The 6,000-nt window shown below is 43.1% G+C and overlaps 1 protein-coding gene across 4 annotated transcripts in view; it reads right to left on the reverse strand.

The window, feature by feature from the left end:
• CD226 (CD226 molecule) overlaps window positions 1-5,455 on the reverse strand; it is a 97,104-nt gene extending 91,649 nt beyond the window's left edge. For 2 of the 4 annotated variants that reach the window (XM_030925724.1, XM_030925726.1), the window contains exon 1: window positions 98-609. The gene's annotated coding sequence lies outside the window, so the exon portion shown is untranslated. Of the gene's footprint in view, window positions 1-97; window positions 610-5,270 lie in introns of those variants that run through there. The other 2 variants (XM_030925727.1, XM_030925728.1) reach the window with 2 other exon arrangements.
• Between the last annotated feature and the right edge of the window lie 545 nt (window positions 5,456-6,000).

Genomic DNA, 6,000 nt, shown 5'->3' on the forward strand with positions numbered 1-6,000 from the left:
TCATGGTTTCACTGGCAGCCCCCACCCTTTCGCACACAATTGATTTAAAAAGTTGAGCTCAGACACATCCAATCTTTTTTCTGAGAAGGTTACTAACCTTGAGATGTGAGTGCTGCTCGCTCTAACTCTTCTTCCCATCTGTGTCTTGGTTAAGGGCTTTTATCGTATCCTGTTTATCATCCTGTTTATCGCGGCCTCTTAGCCTCAACCCCCTCTTGGTCACTGCAAGCTCCCTGCTGCTCCCTCCCTTAATTAGCACTGCAGGAGCCGCAGGGAGCTTTCAGCCCACTGGGGAGCTGACTCTGCCTGTGCCCCTGAGCTCTTCTCTCTACCAGAACTTCTTCAGATAGCAACTGAAGTGAAGCACTAATATTTCATGAAGCGGGGTTTTTTGAAGTCAGGTTTACCTGTTTCTGGAAGCAGCTTTACCATTGCAGCTACCCAGACTCATTTCAAACTCAGATAAAGTTCTGTCCCTCTTTTCCCCAAAGAATCTACAATTTGAAAGGACGCACTTCTCCTTTGTTCTAGCTCTAAATAGAAACTACACTCCCCGCCGAAATCAGAGTTTGTTTCTTTGCCTTTTCTTCCCCGTTTTCTTTTTCTGCCAATCAAAGCACGTTAGATTCAGCTGTCTCTTTAAGTAAAGAAGCTTTCTTATCTCTGCCCATATCTAAGTATGTTTCAGTCTTACTTTCTAGATACTCTCTTTTTTTTTTCTTTGCCTCCCATGCTCCGACAGAAAAAGTACACAAGTTGGTGTTTCCTGAGAACTAACCGTGCATGTTTAGCTAGCTTTTTAGCAGCACCAGGTCATGGCAAACTTAGTTTTATTGATTCCTTTGATTTATTAGGTTATGGAGGTTCCCTCCTGGTTAAACCACCGTGAAGGATTGTGGCTGAGGCTTTAGTGTGTAAAATTCACAGAAAGACTAGGAAGGACCACATTTGACAGGTGAGAAGGCACTCATGGGGCTGCCCTACCCTGCACATTTAATTACGCCTCACAGGTGCAGGACTGGTCTCTTCTGCTGGACCACTGCATGTCCGAAAGCAAGGGAGAAGAAAGTGCAATACTGCCTGTAATGACACAAGTGTTTACTGAGCCTTATCGTGGGCCAAAGGTAGCCAGAGGTAGCCTTCTCAAACACCTGCCTGACTCTCGTCACTCCCTTCAGTGCCTCACTGTCCTCAAGAGAATATCCAAATGTCTTACTGACTTGCAAGGCCTGTGTCATTGATCGCTGCCATTTTCCCGGTGTTATGTCTTATAGTTCTTCTTATAATTCTTCTGCTCACCCCTAGTCTTTACTGCTCATCCACCTTACATTGTGTAATTTGAGGACAAAGCGCTGATGGGGCAGGGTGTTCTCACATGCAGTTTCCTCACCTTCTCTTATCCCTCTCCCATCCAGCAAGTCTCAGCTCAAATGTATCTTATAAGATACTCTCCCTGGGACCTGCATCTGTCCAGTGAGTTTCCTGAGAACCCCAAATACGTCCTCACTGAAACTCTTACCACATCCTATTGTGATGCCTATTCACCCTCTGCATTTTTTACTAGAGTCTTATAGACACTTCCAGGCCCAGGTAAAATCTCATCCCTGCTCTATCACATCCTTGCACAGGGCCCTTGCCCACACCAGGTGCTCAATCAGCACTCGTAGAATGAGGACGAAGCCATGCAATCACTTCCATCTGTATGGCTTCCATATTGTGGTCACAATCCCAATTCCATCTTCTTTCCAATCTGCCATCGTTGGGGCTGGGTTTTTTTTTTTTTTTTTTTTTTTTTTTTTTTTTTTGCCTCAACTTTCGATTTTTCTCAAGGAAAAAGACAAAAACAGCCTTGACCCAAAACACCCACTGATTTTTGCAGGACAGACCCCAAGACAAGTTTTCTTTTGAGTCAAAACTCTTCTTCAAAATTATTCAATGGGCCCTGAAGTGAACCTCACACATCATCTGAAACAGTCACCGTCTACCCACGTGGTTCACAATAGGGTGAATGCAAATCCTATCTATCATGACTGCTTATACCTACAGGGAACTGGCTTGAAAGTATCTTTTAATCTTTTGCTTACTCCCTGACTCACAAAATCCAGATCGCTAGAGGCTAGGGGGTTTTCCCAAATTACTTTTTCATGGTCACTCCCTAATTCAGTGTTCACAGGCAAATACACACACACACACACACACACATCCTTCTCCTTCTTATCACCCACATCCCATAAATAAGCTACTGCTATTTTGTTTTTTATTTTTATTTTTTATTATTTAGCTATTGCTATTTTTAAGGGAAGGACAATGGAGATATCTTTTGTTGTTTTTCTGTAGAGGTCTATCCTCTCTGGTTTATTTAGCTTCTTCTTGGAGGCTCTCGAAATCTTGTAATAAATACAAAGAACCCAAGACTTAGCTTTGAATCATTTCCAGAGAAATACAAGCATCCCAAGATCTTGGCCCCAAGGATGCAACATTGATCCCCCAACATGGAACTACAAAATTTTACTTGGCAAATAGGGGAAATGTTGAAACATCACATGATCAATAATAAATTACAAAACAAACAATAAAAATAACCTGAGACAAATGAAATTGCCCTATCCCTCCAGAGAACAGATGTCCTAAATGTTCTAACCAGCGGAACAAATGGGCGTAAAGAGGGAAAGTAGTGAGATAGAATGAAGATTACCACTCAGAGATGAACAGAGCCCTTTCTCCAACATTTTTTCATGACCCTTACAAAAGGCTTTTTGAACAATTTAAGCAAAAGTACTCTTTAACCTTACCAGTTGTTGACAGAAGCAGGAAACAGCAGAAGCCATCACATCCCTAGTTGCAGCATCGCATCAGCTCCCTCCTTCCTCTTTTTTTCTAAGGTTACCAAGGCACTAACTCGCTGTTCTAACAAAGGGTAAGGAAAGAAAGAACCAAGCATTTACCCTGCCTTTCCCGTACAATTTATAATTCAAGGTGACCCGAGTTTCTCTTTATAGAAAAATTCAGCTACTGAGTGGAAAAAACAATCATAGTTATTTTTCGTCACCATTTTGCAACCCTATTAAAATAACAGATGGAGACAATTGTTAATAGATGCTAAAACCATGAGGTGGAAGGTTAATGGGGAACCTTATAATGAAAGGTGCTGCTGATTGACAATACCTGAGCCCTCGGATGAACCATAATCTCGCTAAATATGGCACAGTCAGGCATGAGGGGGCTCCGGACAAGATGCAGCAGGAAGAAAGCAGCGCCACCTAGGAAGTCCTCTTCCCTAAGTAGCTGAGCCTGAATGCAGCCAAGCCTCTAGAAGTAACCGGCAGTGCATAGAAAATACAGGCAATAGCTGGGCGCGGTGGTTCACACCTGTAATCCCAGCACTTTGGGAGACTGAGGCAGGCGGATCACTCTGGAGTCTGAGACCAGCCTAGCCAATATGGTGAAACCCCGTCTCTACTAAAAATACAAAAATTAGCCGGTTGTGGTGGTGCACATCTGTAATCCCAGCTACTGGGAGGCTGAGGCACAAGAATCACTTGAACCTGGGAAGCAGTGGTTGTAGTGAGCCAAGATCGCGCCACTGCACTCCAATCTGGGTGACAGAGCGAGACTCCATCTAAAAAAAGAAGAAAAGAAAAAGAAAATACAGGCAATAAAAGACTGAGTTAAAAGACACTAAGAGACCACAAGGAAGCAACAAACTGAACATAGAAAGCAGAAGCTACTGCAGAACAAACGTCCCAGTTTCCTCCGGCAACAAAAGGCAATTATGATGAACACAACCAGTAAATGCCAAAAAGATACTTGACTTTTTTTTTTTTTTTGGAAACGGAGTCTTGCTCTATTGCCCAGGCTGGAGTGCAGTGAAACGATCTTGGCTCACTGCAACCTCCACTATCTGGGTTCAAGTGATTCTCCTGCCTTAGCCTCCCCAGTAGCTGGGATTACAGGCATGCACCAACACGCATGGCTAATTTTTGTAATTTTAGTAGAACAGGGTTTCGCCTTGTTGGCCAGGCTGGTCTAGAATTCCTGACCTCTGGTGATCCTCCTGCCTCAGCCTCCCAAAGTGCTCGAATTACAGGCATGAGCCACTGTGCCTGGCCAGATACTTGATAATTTTAAATATCCTTTCCTGGGAAAGACTCATAGCAATTTTGTAATTTCATCAGCATGATAAAGAAAATTTATGAGAAACTAACAGCAACCTTGATAGACACTAGAGAAATCTCAATTCAATTTTGAAATAAGACAAGAATGGTCACAATCACTGTCAATATTTAACATATTCCAGAGGTTTTAACTAAATGTAATAGATTTTTCTTTTTCTTTTTTTTTTTTTTTTGAGACGGAGTCTTGCTCTGTCGCCCAGGCTGGAGTGCAGTGGCTGGATCTCAGCTCACTGCAAGCTCCGCCTCCCGAGTTCACACCATTCTCCTGCCTCAGCCTCCCCAGTAGCTGGGACTACAGGCGCCCACCACCTCGCCCAGCTAGTTTTTTGTGTTTTTTAGTAGAGACGGGGTTTCACCGTCTTAGCCAGGATGGTCTCGATCTCCTGACCTCGTGAACCGCCCATCTCGGCCTCCCAAAGTGCTAGGATTACAGGCTTGAGCCACCGCGCCCGGCCAATGTAATAGATTTTAAAAAGGAATAGGAGCTGTAAACCTTGAACATTTTTTAAAATGTATGATTTGTAGGTGATCCACCTAGAGAACACGGTCAAATAAAACATAAAAGAATTTAATAAGCTGCCTAGCAAAATGATTTTATAAGACTTAGTTGCTTTATTGTATATCATACCAAAAGAACAGCAAAATTTACACATGCATATGTATATGCAGGCATAAATGTGTGCCCGTGTGAATAGATTTGAATGTATCTCAATAATTTATAGGATTTAAACAAAGAAATTTGCTAATTTATCAAAGGAAATAAAAGAAGTCTTGAATAAATGTAGGCATGCCCTATGCTTCTCTATGGCAAGACACAATGTTGAGAATGCATCCAAAATATTTTTTTTAGTTACCTGGAATTTTATACTCTTTTACATTATTAAGCAGGTCAGGCTATGAACAGCTATTCATGAGGCACTTATTGACAGCACTCTGTAAAAAGGTCTTCACTTAGTATATTGCAGAAATGTTATATGTTTGCACAATCAATCACTGAAGACCTTTTGCAACACACACATCCCAATAAAAGTAAGCAATGGATGAACTGCTGTGAAAAGTGCTCCCAGGAGCAGAAATCCATACCCTGGTTCTTACCTGGTTTTAGCATTGCCAAGGGCCCAGCAAACTTCACCTACGACTCCTTCGGCCACTGTTCTTTTCTTCCTCCACTGTTTTTAGTCCCCCTCTCTTGAGGGTCTCAAGGTTTCAAGGAAATAAGTACTTACCCAAACATCTTAAGCACTCCAGACCTCAAGTATCAGGCCCGGGTACGTGCTAAGTTCTTCTTTGGGAATTTTTCTAAATGACACCAGGAAGCAGCAGCCAGCACAGCTATGTGGACAAACAGGACTTGCAGATACCCACTATCTCTTTCCCCCAGTTCCAGTCCCCTGACAAAGCTCATGCCTTTCTCCTCTGCATTCCACATCCCTTTCTGCTGCAACTATTTGATAACATTGCACACTGCATTATGGCTACTTAGTAAAGTGGGTGAGAGTTGCCATCCTGTAAGTAAGAGTGTGAGCTTTGCAGAGAGACTTGGGTTCAAATCCTGTTCCATGCCTGGCTAGCTGTGGGACCTCCAGTCCTCAGCGCACTGATGGCAGCACAGATCCCGGCTAGGCCATGGCCGGTCACCCAGGAAGGCAGCCCCCACCTCATGTTACCCATGGCCCAGTGGGCTCCACTCTTGTCAGGGTCCACTGAGGGCGTTTTGACACTCTCCATGTTAAAAAGGTTGTTTTGCCTCCTGAACTCTCAATACTGCTGTGTCTCAGATTATTTAAAGAAAATTTCATTTTCCAAAATGGCAGAAAACCCATAT

The sequence above is a fragment of the Rhinopithecus roxellana genome, chromosome 21 (genome assembly GCF_007565055.1).
Source record: "Rhinopithecus roxellana isolate Shanxi Qingling chromosome 21, ASM756505v1, whole genome shotgun sequence".
Classification (NCBI taxonomy): domain Eukaryota; kingdom Metazoa; phylum Chordata; class Mammalia; order Primates; family Cercopithecidae; genus Rhinopithecus; species Rhinopithecus roxellana.